Source organism: Felis catus, chromosome C1 (genome assembly GCF_018350175.1).
Source record: "Felis catus isolate Fca126 chromosome C1, F.catus_Fca126_mat1.0, whole genome shotgun sequence".
In the NCBI taxonomy this organism is placed as follows: domain Eukaryota; kingdom Metazoa; phylum Chordata; class Mammalia; order Carnivora; family Felidae; genus Felis; species Felis catus.
In genome coordinates, this window is record NC_058375.1 from 123,973,539 (window position 1) to 123,996,490 (window position 22,952).

Here is a 22,952-nt window from a genome sequence, read left to right on the forward strand (position 1 = left end):
GCCCCTCACCCTCCCTGTCAGTGTAGTGAAAGTGGTTTCATCTCTTAGGGATGGACTCATACCCATCACCTGGAGAGACTGGTGTAAACACACACACACAAAACAAGTGCCAATTTGAACATTTATAATAGAAATGTAGCATGAAAACCACATCTGTTATGTAGATACCAGTGTTTGTATCCGCATATCCACACATTCATGATGGATAAGCATGCTACAGGAAAAACTAACTGGTGCTCACCTGTTGAAAGACCTCTTGGTTATTTGCAGTTTGGGGCAATTATGAAGAAAACTGCTATAAACACTCACATACAAGCTTTTGTGTGGATACAGCTTTTTAGTTCATGGGTAAATAACTAGGTGTGGGACTGCTGGGTGGTATAGTCAGTGTATGCCAATGTGTGATTGGTTTTCAGCCAAACTGTCTTTCAATGTGGCAGCACTGGGTTTGTATTCTCACCCAGCAATGAATGAGAACCCGAACTGTACTGATACATTTACTTGCTGAACAGGGATTCATTGTGCAATAAGTGTTTGTCGAGGGTTCACTAAATGCCAATGGGTACTCTAGAGATTGAGAGTAAAATAGACAAATAAATTCCAGTCATTATAGTTAATAGTTTAATGGAGGGGTTCATAAAATTTTAAAACACTACAAAGAGTAGGTATATAGCATGCTAAAAGGTGATTAGTGCTCAAGAGAGGACCAAAATATGGGCATATACTTCGAAATAGGATAGTTAGCAAGGATGCGGTGAGAAAGTGACATCGAGCAAAGACCCAAAAGAGGTGAGGGAGTGAGTGAACCATGTACGTATCTAGGGAAAGAGCATTCTACATAGAGGGCAGGAAGCTACAAAAGCCCTGTGATGGGAGCATATCTGGGATGCTGAGTGACGAGTGTGGTGGAGTAGAGTCAGGGAAGAGGGGTGGTAGCAAATGAGGTGGAGGAAAAGTAGCAGTGAGGGGACCATATCCTGGAGGAAAGTGGTGAAGACTTGGTGTTTTTCTTGGGGTTGGATGTTGAGCCATTGGAGGGTGTAAGCTGAGGAATGATCTGACCTAAAGTTTTAACAGGGTCACTCTGGATGCTGTGTTGAGAATAGCAAAGAGGAAGAGGAAGAGAAGAAGCAAGGAAGATGATTAGAAAGCCAGTGGGGTGGGGCACCTGGGTAGCTCAGTTGGCTAAGTGTCTGACTTGAGCTTAGGTCAATGATCTCGTGGTTCGTGGGTTCGAGCCCTGCATCGGGCTCTGTGCTGACAGCTTCGGAGCCTGAGCCTGTTTCAGATTCTGTGTCTCCCTCTCTCTCTGTCCCTCCCCTTTACGCACTCTGTCTCTCTCTCAACAATAAATAAACATTAAAAAAACAAAACAAAACTGTTGTTGTAATCCAAGTGGGAACCTAGGGCTTAGGCTAGGGGAAGCAGTGGAGATTGTGGCAAGTGATCAGATTCTGGGGGCAACTAGAATGGGGGACTCATACTAGTTTAGCCATCAGGAAATGACCTTCTGCTGTTTACTGTCATATCACTGGGAATTACTTGATACTCACCACATGCTGCCTTCAAACTGACCCTAGCCAGGGGCAGTGGATCGCGTGACCCTGGGAAGTCACTTCAGTCCATTAGGGCTGTTGGACATGACTTGTAAAATAGAAATGGTTGAATTTGATGATCTCCCAGGTCTCTCTTAGCTAAAATGATCTTTTGTGTTGCTGCTGCTTGTATGCGTATCTGAGTAAGTATGCCTGCACCTATGTGTCTTGCCTCGCAAATATAGTCACATGTTTATGATGGGGAGTTAAGAGATGCTAGAGCAGAACAGACCTGACTTGGCTTGGTCCCGTCTAGTATTTCTCTCCTATCTGTCTAGACATAGGAACTGGTACATATTAAATGCTCAGTAAATATTTAGTAGTAGTGAATTGAAACTTAATTTGAATCTCTTCCCTGCCTCCCATCCAAACCAGACCAAACACTTTGGGTTCTGGGTTCAAAATATTTTGCGTGCGCACACACACACACACACACACACACACACACACACACGTGCACACACACATACACACAAAGGAAGTAGAGGAGGGACAAAAGAAGGCAGAGAGGGAGGGAAACTTTTAAAGACAGGCTACAAAGGCAAGAGTCCATGTCTGGCTGGGTTTTATCCCCAGTTCATCACCACAAACTCTTTTAAGGATTAGTTTCACCACTCTGTGCTCTGATTTCCTCATCTGTAAAGTGAACCTCACAATCATACTTACCTCATAGGGTTGATCTTGGGACTCAACAAATTACTATTTGTAAAGTACTCGGCGTGCTGGGAGTAGGGCATGGCCCACAGTGGAGGCTGTATAAGTGGTGGTCATTGTGGTGGGTCAATGGTGAGCTGACTTTCTTTTTGGTCCAGAGTCAGGACTGGCCAGATGGGCTGTAACACCTGTAGCATGGAGCTTGTGCACTTAGCATGGAGGACTCGTACTGGCTTAGCCATCAGGGAATACTTTCTGCTATTTACTGTCATATCACTGGGAAATATTTCATACTCACCCCAGCTAAGGTTCCTAAGGACCTAAATTAGTTTTTGTCAAGGGGGAGATGAGTTCCCTCTCTGTTTCTTCAGAGCTGCAGCCTGTGGGTCTCTGTCCTGGATCAGCAGCTGGCCGTAGGTGAAAGTCATTCCCCTGGAGGAACCGCACTCCTGCAGAAAATGACTCCTGAGACTCCTGTGAATCTCCAGGTCACTGGACACAAATGGTGGCTCCTTTCATTTTTAGGAAATATTCTTTATTTGTGTGTGAGGAGAGTGGGGACCAAGTCTAGTATCAGTAGAATTTACCCCTCATGATGGCCCACTTAGCACAATGTGCAATTTTTTTGTTGGGATCAAAGCACATTTCTGCTCCTACTGAGACCCTGAGCCTCAGAAACAGAGCAGCAGCTCGGGTTTTACAGCCGAGGTACGAACCGCTAAAACAGGTTTCTAATGAAAATGCTAAGGAAACTTTAATTATAACTGTGCTTTTGGGCTCCCTTGGCAGCCTCTTCTTTTTGATTGTTTTCAGAAAAGGAAAAAAAATGGAGCTGCTGTTGATAGTTCATTTTCAGGGGCCTCCGTGAACTTGAGGCTTTGCAAAGCAGCCAAATCGTCCACCCCCCATGAAGAAGCAATTCCTCCCAGGTCCTGGGAGCCCTGCTTCCCTCCCAGCGGGCCCGTTCCCAACACAGTGCAAGGACGAACATCTTTAGGAGGCTGGCAACTAACTGCATATGGGAAGGAAAAAGACCAGGTTGTGCTTAATGAAAACCCTGGGGTTGTTGTGTCCCCTGGGATTTTATTGAAATTGATTGCCTAGTGCTGTTGACTGGGCTTTGGGGGGACAGGTTACACGTGTTTGCTCAGTCTTCTTCATTCTGTGAAAAATTCCCTCCCTTCCTCTCTTCCCTTTGTTGCCTTTGTCTCCTTGTTCTTTCTTTTTGCCCTCTCTTGTCCCCCTCTCTGGTGAGGCCCCTGGCTAAATGGGCATGGTGTACCCAGTAAGCTCTCAAATACCATTAGTGTGCCTTCTTGCCATCTGGGTCTATCCTGGGCCTGTTGGTTTCTCTTTCTTCCTCCCGCCTTCCCCAACACCTGTATTATCTCTATCTATTGGCCTGGCCCCCTTTCCCCTGTCCTTTTCCTTCCTGCCCTGGGTTTCTCTTCCAGACTTTATCTGTTCCCCTTCATTTCATTTAATCTCAGTCCGAATCTCTCCTCCTCCCCCCATGTCTCTTCTTTTTGCCTCCCTTGTGGTCTCTACCTCTGTGTTTGCAGTCTCCCTCTGCCACAATGCTCCTTAACCTTGGCTTGGAACATTATAATCACTGGAGAAGCTTTTTAAAAAATCCTAATGACCAGGCTGAACCCTAGACCAATTAAATCAGGTTTATGGGAATGAAAGTCAGGCATCAGTATACTTTAAAAGCTCCCCAGTTGATTCCTGTGCATAGCCCAGGCTGAGAAGCATTGCTGTTCTCCTGGTTGGAACATGTTTGTTGTGCGAAGCCAGCTTTATGTTGCTGTGGCTTATTAAGATGTCTCTGGGTGGTTGGTGTACTTGGTGTGCTTCAGTCTTGCATTTGGTGGAATGCATTTTCTCTAGTGCTGGTCTCCAGTGTTGGGGCCTGAGGTCCTTGCCCTTCTTTCAAGGTCATAAAGAACTCTGTTCAGAATTGAAAGAGAGATGAGACTGGGCTTTGATCAGTGTGGGAGTAGCACAGGGACTTGGGATGGAGCCCGAGGAACTCTGTATTCTTGGCCTTATCTAATGCTGGCCTAAATGCAAAGAGACAGTAAAGGCATAATCATGGACTGGAACCTTGTTTTAGACACTTGAGTGGAAGGCTGGCTTGGGTTTGGGTCAGACTGCATCAGATGGGATACGTGCCCTGCAGGAATGTCAGCTGCCCTGTTGGGGGGGGGGCAGGGGACACGGAGAGCATGCCATTACTGGCAGTCTCTGCAAATGAAGAGAGTAAAGGCATTTGTTGCACCTCAGAAGGAAAGCAAACATTTGCTTAGTGAACTCAGATCCCTTGCACTTTGTCAGGCAGAGGAGGAAGCAACAGATCCAGAAGATTTCTTGGAAACACTGCCTAGTGGGCTGATGCTCTGGGGATTTTACGAGGCAGACTGTGTGGACCTTACTAAAAGCTCTAAAGGGATAGGCACTTGGTGTGTAGTTTTCCACACTGGACACGTGTTCACTGACCACGTACACAAATTGGTTGAAAAGTGTCTGGTAGGTATAAGGAGACTGAAAGTCAAAAAGCAAATAGGAAAACGATCGTGGACCTTTCTCCATCAGGTTACAGGGGTGGGATACAAGGATTCAAATACTATGGGCCAACTAGGCAGATGTGTCCTCCACCTCAGAGTCCAGAAGAGAGTGCAGCGAATAGCTCTGGCTCTTCTGACTTTGTTGTTCTCTGGTGAGGGTGCTGAGCCAGCCCAGCCCAGCCCAGCCCAGCCGAGCTCAGCAAACCCACCAGTAGCAGTTAGTTCCTGAGAGTGAGCAGCAGTAAGCTGGGACAGCAGACAGTGGAGGACATTCTCTGCAAGGGCTGGGTGGCCTCCTTGGCTGCGACGTGGCCTCCAGCTCAAAGGTGGCAGGATGAGTTGGTGGCAGCCCCTTATGGGGCTAGGAATTCACTTTCCTTGCTGAATTTGACCTTACCTTTAGTGAATATCTAGGGGGTACTGGCTGATGGATACAGATCTGTTTAAGGCTTCTATTACTTGAGACATTTATTTGCATGTATTCATTCAATTACTCTGCTTGAGGGTGGCCTGGTGAAACCCAGTGGCTCTCAACTCGAGCTAAAGAATCATCAAGCATTTTTTTTTTTCTGTTTTTTGTTTGTTTGTTTGCTTGCTTTGTTTTAATATACAGAGCTGGTGCCCAGGATCCATCCCCAAAGTTGCTTATTTGGTTGGTCTTGGGTGGGTATCTTATTTTAAAGCAATTGGTGGTGGTGGTTTTTAACAACCCCTAATTCTAATGTGAATCAGGGATGAGGACACTGGTAAGGTGGAAGGCACATGGACCGGCCAGGATAACTGAGTTCTGAGGCTCTAGAGTTCAGGTTTGCCACCCATAGATGTGGAACTGTGGAATGATCAGGCCTATACTCTGTAATGTGAGGTGTGGGCTGCATAGAAAACTAGAGTGAATATCAGACTTCACCAGGGAGTCTGGAAGCTCTAGGAAGGCTCAGGTTGCCCTTGCTAGGGGGTAGGGAAGGGTAAGCAGGCTCCATGGGTGATGCTGAGCCACTGTCTTGGAGGTCCCTACAGGCTAGAAAGTTTAGGACCCTCTGATTTCAAAAAGTGGCACCTTGCTTGTGTGGGAACCCAGACATCTTGCAAAGTCCTAGTCCTCAAAGCACTAGAACATGGTTGGCCAAGGTGGGGCACATGGAGAGAGCAAGGGACAGGGAGCTAGAAAACGAAGCGGCCACAAAATGAAAAACCTCAATGTCCATTAATAAGAAGGCAGGAAAGCTGAGGGGTGATGCCTATGCCATTTACATGACTGTGTGAGAGGGCTTACTGGAGGTCAGTAAGTTCCTTGTCTCCACCAAGAACTCTTAAGGATCTAAGTTGTAATGAGAGCAGAGGAAGAGGCTCCCACTGGGGCAGATATGACAGTCTTCAGAAGACTGTTTTTAACAGGCTTCCAAAGGAGCTTATGGGTTTTTTCTCCCATGGGAACTTAGAAATAAAACTTGTTTAAGTTGAGGAAAAAGTCTGCTTTTCCCATATGGCAATAATTTTCTGCTGACCCATCATGAGAAAACATGGTGAGTCATTTGTGTTGGCATGTTTGTTTGTTTGTTTGTTTTTCAGGAAAAGGGATGGCTGGGTGGTTTTTGCATTCTCTTCTCTCCCTTGGTCTGCCTTTGCAAGACTGCTGTAAAGCAGTGGACAAGGCTAGAGGTGCTGTCTGTGGCCGGGGAGAGAGCGTTTCTTTGAAGGGATGGTAGCTCCATTTCTGCACTGCTTGGATTCTGGCAACAGCATCACAAACCAAACTGTAGGGTTGTGGGCAAATCACTCCACCCCGTGGAGGTCTCAAGTGTCCACATCTGAAGCAAGTGAGCTATATTAGGTGGTCCCAGAGATCCCTTCTAACTGTGATCTGTACTCAGATATAAATGAGCTCATTATTTCTAGGGAATAAAACCTGGAGACTATGCTCTATAATGGGATAACAGGAGGGCAAATGCAGTAGTGGGGGCACTGGTGAGTTCCTCATCCTCCTCTGGACTTCTTGGGTCCTATAAGAACTGTTAGGTCCTACAAGGGGGCCTAGTCAAGGGTATGGGGTTAGATTGGAATCTAGCTCCAACTCTACTTGCCAAGCTGACCATGCTCTGGTGGCAATCTCTCCAAGGAGGTGACATTTAGCCTTACTCTTTTTTTTAAGTTTATTTATTTGGGGGGGGGGAAGGGCAGAGAGAAGGAGAGCAAATCCTAAGCCAGCTCTACACTATCAGTACAGAACCCGATGTGGGGCTCAATCTCATGAACCATGAGATCATGATCTGAGCTGAAATCAAGAGTGGGATATCTAATCCTCTGAGCCACTCAGGTGCCCCTAAGCTTACTGTTAATAACACCATAGGTCTATCCCTGCTTGAAGTATGGGTAAAAAAGGGTCCTTTTTAGATACTGGGCACATCTGTCCGGGAATGCTGTCTGTTTCTGTCTCACTGCTGAGTCTCCCCATACAGGGGGCCATTCCATACCTGTCTACACTTAGAACTTCTGCTTAGCCTAGAGTCTCCAATCAAAAAGTAATTACAAAGGGTGTGCATGTATATGTATGTGTGTAATGGGTTCTTGAAATCCACTGAAGTTGGAAGCTATTCATCAAAAGCTGGAAAGGTTGACATTGTTTTCAACAAACTCTTTTTGTTCACATAGACTTCCAAGCAGTAAAGGCCACTGATTCATTCCCAGGACCAGAAAGACACTGGTATTTAGGCCTGATTTTTAAATGATGCATTATAGTGATGGAAGAGCATGGGTGTGAGAAGGGAGAGAGACCTAGAGAGATGGGTGCACACTTGTAAGTGTGCATGTGTGTAAGTGTGTGTATTTGTGGTGAGTGTGTAGGTTTGAAGGAATCTACTTCCGAAGCCAGCCTAGGACTTGGCGCCTTCCAGAGCCTCTTTCCTAAGCAAGACATCCCGGGTTTGCATCTTTGCTCTGCCTACTATGTGAACTTCATAGCATATGTGATCTTGCTTTTACTCTGAGTCTCAGGCTGTTCCGTGTATGTGTGAAATAACCTACCACACCTGAGAACCATCAGGTCAAGGCACTGTCCTCTAGCTGTGAGTTGTGTACATCACTTGACCAGGCAACTGGCCTCACCGTCTGTGGTGCTCATTCCTTCTCTCTTTCCGCGGCAGGCAGTCCATATCTGGCCACATGATAGATGGGCCATAGTCCTTGCCATAATGACTTTGAATTAAAAAAAAAAAAAAAGAAAAAAGAAAAAAGGAAGCGTTCTTCATTTGAACTACAGTAGCTCTCAGAACAACCTATCAGATGCTAAGGTTGTTGAGGGCATTCATTATCACCAACAAAAACCTTTGAGTTCTGAGCTCTAAAGACATAAAAGGCACTGGCTTTGGCATCATAAGAAGCTGAGCCAACAGTCCTGGGGAGAGAACACAACCTATACACAGAAGGATCCAATTAAACCCAGCATATACCTCCGAGCTTGGTGCTACAGACGTAAAGATGAATGTAACTCATCTCTTGAGATCTGCAGTTTGATGGCACATACAGACTTTTAAACAACTAACCATAAAGCAGAAGGCTAAGCGCTTACATATAAGGTTATGTATAAATTTTGTGAACACATAAAGAAGGGACCAAGTCTGTTTGCATGCTCGAAGAAGGCATGTCAGAGGAAGGGGCATTTGAATTGGACTTCACAGGATGACTAGAAGTTTGTTGAGCAGAGAAGGGGCAGTAGAGAATTTTAGACAAAGAGAATTAAGACAGGACCTGTAAAAATGCATGGTGTTTGCAAAGTGGGGAGCAGCTTCATGTAGCTGAAACTGATGATACCTGGCTGTGTAGATTATAGAGGGCAAGAGATGAAATTATATAACATTTACTGAGTGTTTACCATGTATTGGGTATCATACTAAACACTTTACATGTTATTTACTTAATGTTAAAAGCATGATTTATAGGTACTGTTTGCCTCATTTTACTTTTGGACAAATTGTGTGGGAAAATAAGTAATTAGGAAAAAAATTTCTCAAGGTGACATAACGAATAAATGGTGGCACTGGGATGTGATCCCAGGCAGCCTGAAACCAGGCCTTGTGCCCTTCACCACTATCCTGTTGGTGAATATTCCAGAAGTCCTGAGGATTCTTGATGGATAGGGTTGGGGAGACATGGCTTCAGGGAGGAGGCAGCACCAGGAAGGGGTAAATGAAGAAGCAGCAGGTTAGGGGCGGGGTAAGAGGAGGCAGGGGGTACCTTGCAGGCAAGGAGGAATGTTGTGATCAAAGACTGAGATGCAGGAATGAGTACATTCCAGGGACATGGATGTGCTCATTGGTCTGGTCAGTGGCTCAGTTGTTTTGGCACAAAGGAAATTAACATGTCATTGGAAGTCCCTGGAGCATCTCTGCCCTCAAGAAAGGTCCAGTAAACTCTCAATTTCTCTCTGGTCCTTTGCTTCAAACTGGCTGAGGAAGATGTAAGCATACAAAGGAAGACCTAGGGCTGCAGGAAACCCATAGGCCAGTCTTCCCCTCTGTTACATGTGGTTTCAAAAATGTGTCTTCTCCCAAGTATTCCTGGGCAAGGACTGGTGCTATTAGTGCGATTTAATGAATCCAGCAGTGCCTTGCTTCCCATTATGAATCTCCGAGGGGTATTCAGCCTGCAGAGCAGTGGAAGGTTCCAGCTGCACACATTTAAATAAGAGAGACATCAGGGCAGTGTAGCAGAGGCCAAAGGGAGAGTGCTCCCCAAGTGATATTGAATTTTCTTGGAGTTAAATTGAAATGCTGAGTTGTCTTTTTATAAACATATTCATGGTATTGGCTGTCACATTGATTTAGTGGGCTTGTCATCTGAACTCTAGTAGGCTGGCCTAGCGGTGGCCTCCCCTGCCAGGGAATGCAAAGCCTCACCCCTGAGGAGCTGGGAGCCTGGGTGGGGTGGGGATTACGTAAGGAGGGACAAGCCCAAAGGAGGGTCTCATCCACAACTGCCACTTCCCCTATCAGCTGCTTCCCCTACAACCTGGCCAAGAAACGGCAAGATGAAAATTGTAACATGACACAGGAGAATAAGCATGCTAGTCCCACAGATGGGGTGAATAGCTATGTGGACATAGGAGAGTCCTTGAACCCCTCTGTGCCTCCATTTCCTCCGTTATAAAATGAGCTTGAAAATCATATTGATCTTAGACTCATGGAGACAGCTAACTGAACTAATACCTGGGAAGTGCTTAATTCAATGCCTAACCAGAAGTAAGCCCTTAATAAAGGTAACTTAAAAAAATCATATATGATAGGGGCACCTGGGTGGCTCAGTCAGTTGAGCATCCAACTTTGGCTCAGGTCATGATCTCACAGTGTGAGTTCTAGCCCTGCGTCGGGCTCTGTGCTGACAGCTCAGAGCCTGGAGCCTGCTTCCGATTCTGTGTCTCCCTCTCTTTCTGCCCCTCCCCTGCTCATGCTCTGTCTCTCTCTCTCTCTCTCTCTCTCTCTCTCTCTCTCTCTCTCTCTCTGTCAAAAATAAACATTAAAATTTTTTTTTAAAAATCATGTATGATAAACAAATTGTATGCATGGGTAAGTAGGAAGGCATTTGTATTTCATGATACCTGCCTAGCAAGGATGAAATTTCATCCTTTGCAATATGTTCCTCATCCTTAAGCATTGCCTTTTTGAGTCTTTTTTTATAAAGTTTTTGCTTGGGAGGGAGCCATGGGTCAGTTCTAGAAAGAAGGAGGCAGGAAGCACCAGGTTAGTGTAGCATGGCAGGGGCATGAGGTAGGTAAGGTGGGAGAGCTCAGTGCTGATGAGGAAGCGAGACAGACTTCATCATTTGGTGGAGACAAAACCCTGGGTAATAACATCACAGAGAGGTTGTTGCCAGGGTAGGAAGGTAAGAACAAGGGCTGTTGGGTGGGGTGGTCCCCTTGGGGTTTGCAAGGTTTTCTGTAGGAGAAGGCATTGAGGGTTTGAACTGAAGATGCTGTTCAAGGTCCTGAGGGAAGAGGTGATAAGTTTAGTGATGGTCTGGGGAGCTCCTGTGGGGGAAGGTGGCAGCAGTGCTTTCTGTCTGTTGTCTTTAGTGGTAAGTGCTTCTTTCTCTTACAAGGGTTGCTGTTAATGGAGATAGTGCACAAGGGATGCCTTGAACAATGTCAAAGTGAGAAAGGCAGCTGGCAGAATTGAGAGCCGGGGACTTTCTTCCAGGCTCATGGCCAAGGAAATCCAAGGCTCAGGTTCTCTAGATTCTTGTCCTGTGACCTTGGACAAGTACCTTCTGTTCCCTGGGCCTTTGTTGCTGTATAATGCAGGAGCCAAAAGAAGGGCCTCACATTGGTCACTGGGGCAGCACAGTGAACACGTGTGCCTCCGGAGGGGCCAGGTGCCTCCTGCGTCTTTTAGCCTCAGTCAGAAGCTCTCCCTGTCACCCAGGCATCTGATCTCAGAAGGTACGTGAATTTTGACTGCATGCCAGCCAGATCAGATGATCTGAGGTCCCTCGGTGCTCTGTTATGTCAGTATTCTCAGCCTGACTATAAGCACCCTCAGCTCTTAACTTAGGGGTTCTTAATCTGGGCTCCTCAGAGCCATAAGGGCTCATGGGACAGAATTTAGGTGGTTCATGAAATTGGATAGGATAGAAAAATAACATTTCTTAAAATTTCATCATCTCCTAATGGAGATGTAGCACCTGCCTATGCTCCCTAACTTAGGAATCTAGGTAACAAACCTCAGTCAGAGTAGCAGTCCCTGCCACTCTGTCACCAGTGGAAATCACAGGTATTTCCCATTACTGTTTCTCTGCCCTTGGAGAGTCTCTCCATCACGCACCTGGGCTGGGCTGGTGACATGCTTTAGCCAACTATGAATGTAGAAGAAATGATGCCATATCAGTCTTGGACTTGGCCTTAAGAAAGCCGGGTAGCCTCCACTTGTGTCTTTTAGGGGGATCTCTGAGAAGCCATATAAAACATCTGGCCACCCTGCTGGAGAGACCACACAGAGGGGTTGTATATATAGGCCTTGTGGAGGGAGGGAGGCCCTGGGACTACATGGAAATAGAGAACATTCTCCCAGTTCTAGGGCCTTTGCTGAGCTCAGCCTTCCAGGAGTCCCCCCAGGATGTCCCCCAGGGACATCACTCTCTGGAATATTCTAGCCCATTCCAGCCTCCCCGCCCCATGCATGCAACCCCAACTACCATGATGTGAAACAGAAGAACCACCCAGCCAAGCTGAGTCCGTTCACAGAATTGTGGGATATGTTAAAACGATTTTCATTTTAAGCCACTAAAATGATAATGCAGCAAAAGGCAATTAAAATAGAGCCTTTTTAGTTTCACTATGTAGAATCTAAATTGAGTCCCAAAGTGTCTATATCCATTTGATCTCCCACATTTCCAAGTGTTTGACATCCTTTGTGAGCCAGCAGGGTGTGCCTACCATTCCAAAATCATTACATGATGATAAAAATCACAGTGGACTATTGGCTGGCGTCTACTTTTGAGCCCAGCTGTCATGGTGTTCGCTGTGAGGAATGCCTAGAACTCCTAAGAGCTGGATACACAGCCCTTTCTTGAAGAAACAGACCATTGACAGCTGAGTTCTACCCTGACTTGGAGCAGGAAAGCCTCTTAGAGAAGACTTGAGTCCCACTTGGAAGGAAGGGCAAAATTTGGAGTGGTTGAAGAAAGAAGGGAAGATACATAATGTAAAAGAGCTATAAGCAAATTCACAGATCAAGAATGTGATGGTTAATTTTATATGTCAACTTGGTTGTCCAGGTATTTGTTTAAATATTATTCTGGGTGTTTCTTTGAGGGTGTCTTTTTTCTTTTTAATTTTATTTTTTTGCGTATAATTGATAAACAATGTACATTAGTTTAGGCATACAACATAGTGATTCAGGAAGTCTATATGTTATGCTGTGCTCACCACAAGTGTAGTCACTGTCTATCACCACACAATGCTATTGAAATTATATTGACTACACTTACTATGCTGTACTCTTTATTCCCTTTGCTTATTCATTCCAAGCCTGTATCTCCCACTCCCCTTCACCCATTCTACCATGCCCCATTGCCTGCAACCATCCATTCTCAGTTATTTGTAGGTCTGATTCTGCTTTTTGTTCATTGATTTTGTTTTTTAGATTCCACATGTAAGTGAAATCATATGGTATTTGTCTTTCTCTTTATGACTTCTTTCACCTAGCACCATACTGTCTAGGTCCATCCATGTTGTTGCAAATGGCAAAGCTCTCATTCTGTTTTATGGATGAGTAATATTCCCGTGTGTGTGTGTGTGTGTGTGTGTGTGTGTGTGTGTGTGTGTATGTATCTGTATCTGTGTGTATCCATATCTGACACCATATCTTCTTTATCCATCTATCCATGGACATTTGGGTTGCTTCCATATCTTGGCTATTGTAAATAACACCACAGTAAGCATATCTTTTCAAATGACTATTTTCTTTTTGGGGGAGGAATTCCAGTGGTGGAATTATTGGATCATATGGTATTTGTATTTTTAATTTTTTGAGGAACCTCCATATTTTTTTCCACAGCATCTGTACCCATTTACATTCCCACCAACAATGCATGAGGGTTCCTTTTTCTACACATCCTTGCCAACTCTTGCTATTTCTTTTTGATTCTAGCCTTTCTGACAGGTGAAAGGAGGTACCTCATTGTGGTTTTGATTTGCATTTCTCTTATGATTGGTGATATTGAGTATCTTTTCATGTTGGCCATTGTATGTCTTCTTGAAAAAATTTCTACTCAGGTCCCATGAGGGTGCTTTTTGTATGAGATTTATATTTAAAAAGGGATTTTGAGTAAACCAGATTTCTCTCCCCAGTGTGGGTGAGTCTTATCCCATCAGTTAAAGGCCAGAATATAGCATAAAGCTGACCTCCCCTGAGCAAGAGAGAATTATGCACCAGAGGGCCTTCAGACCTCATCTTCAAATCCACTCTTCCTGTTGCTGTAGTGGATTGCTTTTGGACATGAACTGCAGCTCTTCCCTGAGTCTCTGGCCTACTATCCTCCATCATCAGATTTTGAATTCCCCAGCACTCCACAAGCACATGAGCCAGTTCCTTGAAATAAATCTCTGTCCATATACATACACATCCTTTTTGGTTCTGTTGCTTAGGATAAATTGAGTAATACAACGAGTGGGCTATTCATAGTAGGAGAAGACCTATGAGCAAATTCCCCAATCAAGGCCAAGCTTGCTCAGAGTTTAATAAATTCTTATCGGAGTGGAGGATTTGTGTTGACCAGTAGAGAGTTTGGTGTTTGATCAAAGGAGTTTCAGGTGCTAGATGTTTGAGTGTTTTTTATCAGTAGAGGAGGCAATGAAGGTTGGAACAGTTCAAATTTAATAAAATGTATTAAAAAAAAGTATTTAGTGGATGCCCAATTTCTATTCTCCTAATCCACACTGTTCTCTCATCCTGTCCTCTCTGGTTAGCCAAAATAATCTGGTTGAACCATTAAGTCACTCCTGAGATCCTGGAGCCCCATCTTTCCTTCTGGAATCCCAGAATGTCCTTGGAGAGTGAATGCAAGGGTGGGGCCCAAGGACATAGGATGCTTCCACTCCCTTCCCAAGGCAATGATTTGCCACCATGAGGGGCAAACAATTCAGCAGGACCTTGCTCTGATCTGCCTGTATAATTTTCTCTACTAACTCCTTATCTGAGAAAACTGTTGAAAGGCTAAGGGCAATGTAGATGAGAGCTTCCATGATGAGCATGAAAAGGAAGCAGAGGATATCCATGCAAAAGTGATTTGGGTCTTATTTAGTATCTCAAGTATTAGCTTGCTCTGGGCTGTAGATTTCAGTAGGTGACAGTAATTGCAAAGTTTGCAAGATGTTGTTTTCTTTTGTTTAAAATTCTAGCTTATCCTTTTCCTGTCCTTTGGTAACTTTCCATATTCATCCATTCATTCTTCATTCATTCATCCTATGTTGAATGAACACCTGTGTAAAATTTATTGGGTTGACCAGAAAGTCCATCTCTTGCTCAGCCCTGAAGGAGTAAGAAACACCGAGTCAGGGGAAGAGGAGTATGCAGGATGGCTTTAGGCTTTGCAGGAAAATGTCTGCGATTCTATTTCTAATGGCCTCAGGGGCCAGTCTGAGTGGAATCTGCCCTTTTAAAATGATGCTTGTCTATAATTAAGAGAACCTTGAGGGAGGTTCTCTCCTGCAGTCTAAAGTTATCCTTGAGGTCTGACATCAGCAAGAGGCAAATTTTATCTCAGGAAACAAGCTGCTCATCCAAAGGAGATAACAGCTGCGAGAAAAATTCCCCCAATGCTGGTCCTGTTGACTTATGTTTCAAAGGAGAACAATTTCAACATGGAGTTGCACTTTCCCTCGAGCTGCTGATGCAAGAAAATGGCTGTAAGCTGCAAAAACTCTTTCAATATGGCATGTATTAAACCTTTCAGAGGTAGTGCTTTGATTTTTAATTTTACGCTCTTGGCAGGCAATCAGGGGTCTTTAATAGTATGGAGGCCAGAGGGAGAATGTTTCAAAACAGTGAGGATCTTATCATAGTGTGCAATTAATGAATAATTATTAAAACCCAGAAATAGCTGGAAGAGAAGGCAAGAGGTGGCAGAGCAATTCTCTGGTTTCAGGCCTATAATGAAACCTCCAGAGAGGAGAAATATGATATACAGTTCCAAGCAATTAAATCTTCCCCTTCACCCCCACAGGAAGATCAGCAATTTAAATAGAAAAATAATGCCCATCATGTAAAAAGAAAAAGTACAAGTCATTTACTGACATCGATGCATCTGTCCAGTTTCATTTTTCAGCATTTGTGATTACACTTAATAATAATAATAAGGACAACAGCGAAACACCTCCTTGACATCATTTTCTGAGAGTGGGCAGCAGAGTTGGGGCTTGTTGGGGGCCCTAGTTAGAACTGTTAAATTGTTGTACAAATGCGCTGCATGAGCCACACAAGTCCGAGCTGTCACAAAGAGAGCCCCTGTGCTAGTCTTCTGAACACACGTCCCCCAGCTTCTGTCGTTTCCAGGCCCAATTTTGTCAGCTCCTTGCTGTCGGGATCTCTCCCCTGTAGGTCTCAGTCCTACTGTTACCTTTTTGAGGCAGCTCTAGAAGACCCTGTCATCTGTCAAAGGGCTGTTTACAGTTCAAACGCCAGCCTGCCCAGCGGTCCTGTCTCTGGCTGCCAGTCAAGCACACAGGCTACCGCTAAGCAGGTACAAATGACCATCGCTCCTCGGAACCCCTCCAACCAGAAAGCCCGCCATGCACGCAGGCAGCAGTGTGACCGCAGACAGAGCATTTATTCATTTGTGAGCCACCGGCTGCCCCTGGGCCCCTGCTGGGGCGGGGGAGCATCTGGGGTCAGCTGGCCTTTAAGCAGCCATTAGTTCCCCCAGCTGTGAGGCTGGGGCAGGTCAGGAGGGAGGGGAACAGGTGGAATCGATGGGCGCTTGAGATGGCAATTTCCCAGCATGGGGTAGCTCGTTACTGAGGGCCTCAGTGCAGACGTGTGTTTTGGTGATTGATCTCAGCGGCATTTCAGGAGGCCCGTCAGCATCAAGGGGCCAAATGGGCCTTCACAATAAATAAATAGGTAGATAGACAAATAAATGAGTAAGGGTAGGGGTTGCTGTTATTTAGGGAGCAGAGAGAGGACATTTTCCAGCATGTCACATGGTACAAAGGTGCCTGGGTCGCCTTATTTGAAATTCATCTGTGGGAGGGCATAGGACAGCAGATCATGAATTTGAGGTATGCGGGTCATGGGACCCTTAGAGGTCAGAAGTGCTATACTCTGCCCAGAGTATAGGAATGGGGGTTCTAGGGAAAGGATTGGTTCTTTTTTTTCCCCTCATTGTTAGCTGCATCCCTCCCTTACTTTAGTCAGGCCAGACACTTTCTCTGGTCAGGATACTAAGAGCTGATCGTCTCTGAGCACTTACTGTGTGCTGAGCACTGTGCTGTGGGCTTCATGGATGTCCGCCCATGGAAAGCTTTGAGAACAATGGCAGTCACCTGGTCATTGTAGAATGGAAAAGAGCTTATAGAGATCAAATCACTTATACAAAGTCATATAGTTAGGGACCAAGGGGTGCAACTGGATTCGTGGGTCCAGTTTAACTTCTCAATCGATGTTCTTAATCACTCTTCTAGATGGTTTGTCACAGAGTCCCAGCCTGCCCCTTGTAGCCTCCCACCAGCAGGGGGAGTTTCTGGGACATTGAATGCCAGCTGGCTCTGGACTCACAGTAGTAAGTTTACTTGCCCCTCTCATCCCTGGTCAGTCTCTGCAGCCCCCTCCTAGCTAGGGCCCTGTTTCTACTCTCTGCTAATGGACCCTCTGTTCTTTCTCTGCCAGGGACACACTCAGAACAACTCTGCTGGGTCCCAGTCCTTCCTTCCCACCACCCTGACAGGAGGAGGGTCACGCTTTTGAGCATGGTCTCAGAGACACTTCTTTGGTGTCCTTGTTGCTGAGCCCCTCTCCAGAGTCACTTCTGGCTACACTCTAGCCACACTGACCTTTGTAATTTAGCGCAAGGGCTATTTCCTTCTTCTACAGCTCCATCCCTTCCCCTGCTCCACTCACACCTCTACCTGGTCCCTGCTTGTTCATTCTTCAAGACTAATTTCAACCACCGCTTGTGTGGAAAGCCTTTCTTTATTTTGCAAGACTATCCACTTGTAAATCCACGTGTAATCTACTCTAACTCTGAATGCATTCATGCTAACAATCTGATCTGGTTACTTGCCTCCCTCATGCACTGGACTGTTGCATGAACGGGAATACTTCACCCTTTGATTCCCAGATCCTCTGTCAGGTCCAGAGACTCTAAATGCTTATGTGCTCCTGTGGTTTGTTCTTTTCTTTTGTTCAGTGCTGATGGTCCAGAATGGCCTTGGCTTCAATACCAAAGCTGTAAAATCACCCAAATGTTCTAGACATAGTCATAATCCAGGAACATTCTATATCAATTAAGAAAACATTATCTGCTGTAACAAACAAATCCAAAATGTATCATGGATTGAGGTTTATTTTTCCCTTATGTAAAACCCAAAGTGGATGTTCCTGATTGTTAATAGGCTCCCCAAGTGATGATCTTTCTTGCTGGGGAGCCTGCTGTCATCAATACATGGCTCCCAAAGTCCTTGAGCTCAACTGAATCAGGATGACAGAAGGGGAAAGAGCATAGAATACTAAGTGTGGGAACCTTCTGGGGCCAGGACTGAGGGGGTTCAATTACTTGTATTTTCATTTCATTGGCTAGATCACATGGCCCTGCCTGATCTCCAGGGAGGCTGAGAGATGAAGCTCCTTGTGGGCCAGTTAGTCTCTGCCATACTATTTCCTTCACCATAGCACAGTCTGCAAGATTTTGAAGCACCCAACTTCCTATGTTCCAAGTCAGGGAAAAGTGTCTCTTCTCAATTCCTTATGGGAGAACATGATGCAGGAAAATCTGTCACTTCCAGCTTGCTCCAGTGGTAGCTGCATCTGTGATTTTTCTTTTCTGGCAACCTAAAGGGCTGCAGAAGGGCTAGCTTCTAGATTTATTAGGGCTCTTTTACTTGGCTGTCAAAGATTTCCCATAATGCCAGGTGGTGAAGACGGATGGCCAGTTTGGCAAGTTGAGAGTAACTCAGGCAAAGCACTCTTTCCCCTCTGCTGTCTTCTAGAAGCAGTCTGTCACTTGATGTAGTTTTTATTTCAAGCAACAGCAAGTGCAAGTTTAGGTGAGAAATTAGTAACCCTCAGAACACTGGGGAGAGATGAAGTCATTTGCATATCTCTGCTTGGGTCAGGATTTGCATATCTCTGTTTGTCCATTCATCTCGTTTGGTAGTTATGACCAATTTTCTTCTAGGAAATTGCTCTGAAGTCTGCTCGAAGGCCTAGTGTACTGATTTGCAAAACAGGAGCTTCTTCTAAAACATGGCTCAAAGCACCCCTCCTCTAAGAAACTTGATCTGATAATGTCACTCTATCCTCCGAACACCCTTGACACCCTATGCCCTTGGTATGTGGGACCCAAATTATACAGTATCAATTACTGAATTTGACTCAATTTTTTAAAAAAGCAATTTCCTTCTGTGAGCATCTACATGTAGTAAACATCTTCTATTTTCCTTCCTCAGGGGCAATTAGTGAAGTGTTTATTGGAGGCATTAGCTTCTATCATGCTGAAGCAATTGAATGCCCTTACGACCAAAACTGGGCTTTTCATCTGCATACTTACTTATATTACATAATTGTCAGCCTAAAGGAAAGCAGCTACATGAGTTCAGTATGCATTTTCCTTTGCCCAGAAGCTCTTCCTGCTCATGATTGCTCTGGTGTCTTTTTCCATCCACCCAATGTTGCAGCGTCCTGCATTGACCTCCCTAAGTCACCATGTTAAACTATAGGAGCTCAGGTCAGATCCTTTTTTTTTTTTTTTTTTTTGCTTTAAGACACCAAACTCAGACATCCTTTTCACTTTGTTCAGCTTTCATTCCTTACTAGAAATGAAATAAGGTTTTCTTTCCATCTCAGGAACTTCCGCTAGACCCATGCATCTCTTTCCTTCCTTATTCCTACTCCTTTGACACCGAACAAGTCTTGCTTGGTTTATGCTTTGCTGACATGAGAGGTAATTTTTTTAATTCTCTGACCCTGTGGTTTTAATCAGGTCCTGTTTCATTCGGTTAGTGCAAGGAAATGTTTGCTCACTCCAGGACTTGAGGTGCTTCTGTGCTTCTTTCCAAAACATCTTTCACCCTTAGATCAGCAATCGTTCTGGAATTGATTTTTGTGTATGGTTTCAGCTAAGTCACAAGATTTATCTTTGCTGTTTGAAGATCCAGTAGATCAAGACTCATGTATTGAAAAGTCCATTCTTTATCTACTGCTCTGAAATGTTACTTTGTCATAAATCAGGTGACTGTATATGTGTAAGTGTACTTCTGGATCTTTTGTGTTTTGTTGGCCAGTTTCTCTATTCTTGTGCTAATACCACACAGTTTTTAAGTATTAACACTTTATAGCATTTCATGATATTTGGTAGTATAAGTCCTTTATCTTTGTTCCTCATCTTCAAGATTACCTTGACTATTCTTAGCTGTTTGCATTTCTATATAAATTTTAGAATCAGCTTGTAAATGTCTACAAAATAACTGCTGGGATTTTGACTGATCTAAAATTGATTTGGAAGGAATTTATATCTTTATAACATTGAGTTTCCTAATCCATGAGCATGGTATACACCTCTTTATTTAGGCCTTCTTAAATGCTTTCATTAATATTTAAAGGTTTTCAGTGTACAGGTCTTGCCAGTATTTTAAAATTGTATTTCTGTATTTAAAAAATTTCCAATTTTTTAAAATGCTATTGTACCATTTACAAATCAACTTTGTATCTAGGGACTTCATGAGATTCACTTACTAATATGAACAGTTCCTCTGTAGAAGCTTTTGGATTTTCTGTATATGATCATGTTGTCTGTGAATAATGAGAGTTTTATTTCTTCCTCTTCAGTCATTTTTCTTTCTTGTCTTGTTGCTACCTGCTCCAGCTTTGTCACACTCCAAATAGACTCTTGTGCAACAGTAACAAATGTGTCTGTAAAACTTTCAGTTCTCTGTTGTACAAGATATGCTAAGTGCTGTTACATCCACCCAGAAAACCCTCCCTATTTTGATTTTGCTTAGGTAAAATTCAGGCACCCTTCAGGTCTCAGCTCAAACTCTTGCTTCTTCTGGAAGATTTCATTGATCCCTCTGAGACTGGATGTAGGGAGTGGGAATTGCCCATCATCTGAGGTGATAGAGCACAGCCCTTAGGATACTAGGCTGAATTTGCTTACTCATGAGTTTGTCTCCTCTGCTGAACTGTAAATTCTTCAAAAGCAGAGACTATACCCTGTTTATTACTCTATCACCATTATTTAGCACACTGTGTGGCATATGATAAACACTGCATATATGTTAGATTATCATCATTTTTATCCCTACCCTAATGCTTGTCTTCCTCCTCTAGATAATGAAGCATGACCCTCATCAGGGTCTGTGGAAATTGTTGAGTCATCCCTCTTTTTCACCAGATCATGATGTTCTCAAGGGCAAAAATCTTTTATGCTTCTATCTCCAGTGTTTCACACAGTGCCTGCCTCTTTTTAGACACCTAGCAAAGGTGTGAGAAAGTAAAGGAGTAAATGAATGCATTGGTGGATGAGTAGCCCTCACTCTATGAAACTGAGATCTATACAGAATGACTTGGGTAGCAATTTATGATACTCGTGCTGCAGAATTATAAGCCTAGAGCCAAAGCTAATTAGTTCAGTGTGAATTTTTCTTTGCCCAGAAACCCCTCTTGATGTCAATTCTCCTCACATTTCTCTCCATCCATCCAGAATTAGTGTTCTGATAACTTTCTTAAATCATCTTAAGCAATAGGAGCTCCAGGACACTAAGGCTAGATACTTTCATACAGTAAGAATCAATACTACTTATCATAATTTTCAAAAACCTTTGGCATTCTTTCCTCCTCAGAATTAAAGTTTGCTTTTGATCTTGGGACCTCTCCCTGGACCCATGCATCTCTTCCCTTCCTGGTTCTATCTGCCCCTCTCTTCACCCCAGTCTTGTTGCTTGGCTGCTTAAAAACTTGAGAGGTGAATTCTCAAGTTTTCAGATGCCATGGATTTAATCATATCTGCAGGGACCTGGAAAGAGCTTGAGAAAAAACCTATTTTTCATGATCTGTCATCAGGAACTGTGGAAACTCAGCCATAAACTCACAACCCAGGGACCTCCATTGCGTACGTTTGAAAAACAGAATGAAGCTCTGCAGGGTGCTTCCCCAGAATACTTGATCTCCAACAGGGCAGGTGACTTTCTTTCCTTCAGGCTCACCTGGAGCCCTGCCCCCTTCTTGGTGTTACTTTCAACTTGCAGGCCTTTCTAGAAGGCATCCTTGCACATTGCCTTCTCATCTAAAAACTCAGTTCCACTCCACTGAGATGAGCCAGGCATCAGGATAGGTCCTGACAGCAGCATGTGCTTTATTGGAGAGAGTGGAGCCTGGGATGTTAATATCAGCTGACTAGAGCATTGCAAAGAGTGGGGTAGGGCCAATGAACAGGGGAGACAAGGACCTTGTAAATACAAACTCTTGCCCCAGGCTTCCTAAACTACAAATTATAACTACACTCACCCACCTCTCCTCTTACTCCTAAATAAGGATGTCTGTCCATCCAGGGCCATCAGTTGCTTGCTTCTACCTAAAGAAGTTTCACTATTTAATTCAAGAAATTCATTTAGAAGCCACTGTTGTGACCTGGCTCAGGACTAGGGTAAGGTAAGGTAGGCACCTTGGCAAGAAAATTTAAGGAGACACTCATTCCCAGGTGCTGACCTTGCACTTGAACTGCCTTGAGAGTGAGCACCTCCTTAAGTTTTTTGCTATAGGCACCTTTCTTGCCTCACCGCATTTCTAAATTTTGATCCAAATGTTATAAGCAGGTGTTCCTTCAACACAGATTAAGTAATCATGGTGAGATAGATGTGAATGCAGAAAACCTTCCCTGTGATGTTTCTGTCGAACCCTGGAAGGTTTTGTGAGTCCATATCTGCCCTGCTTCTTCCCTCAGATGAGGGCTATTTGTTGACAGCTTGATAAATGCTGGGTTCTGGGTGAGGTCCACTCTTGATAATTTATTGCTCTCCAAGCAACTGGGTAGTGTTACCCAGTTTTGTGGATGAGAAAACGAGCAAGAAGAGGTTGTTCCTTGCCTAACTCTAGAAAGAAGAAGAACCAGAATTAGGCCTAGGTTTGTTGGACACCCTGGCATTCATGCCCAAGAGGGCATCTGCAACCACACAAGGTAAAGCTGTTGAGTTGTTCAGTGGCAGGGATTTGAGTGTATGGGAAGGCAAAGGGCCCAAGAAAGGAGTGTAGGGAGGAGATTCTGGAGGTGATGCAAAGGGAAGGTCAGAGAAGCCCCACTCTCCAATTTGAATCGTTCACAGCAGGCTTTAAGTATGAGACATAGAGGGTAGTGCTGGGCCAAGGTGAGCCTCCGTGGATTCCTTTGGCAAGGGGGCAGCCTCCTCTGTGCTCAGTCCACCTGTCTGTACCTCACC

General features: G+C 44.4%; 1 protein-coding gene across 1 annotated transcript in view; it reads left to right on the forward strand.

The window, feature by feature from the left end:
- GPR39 (G protein-coupled receptor 39) overlaps window positions 1-22,952 on the forward strand; it is a 200,139-nt gene that overhangs the window by 150,003 nt on the left and 27,184 nt on the right. The gene's annotated exons all lie outside the window — the stretch shown is intronic.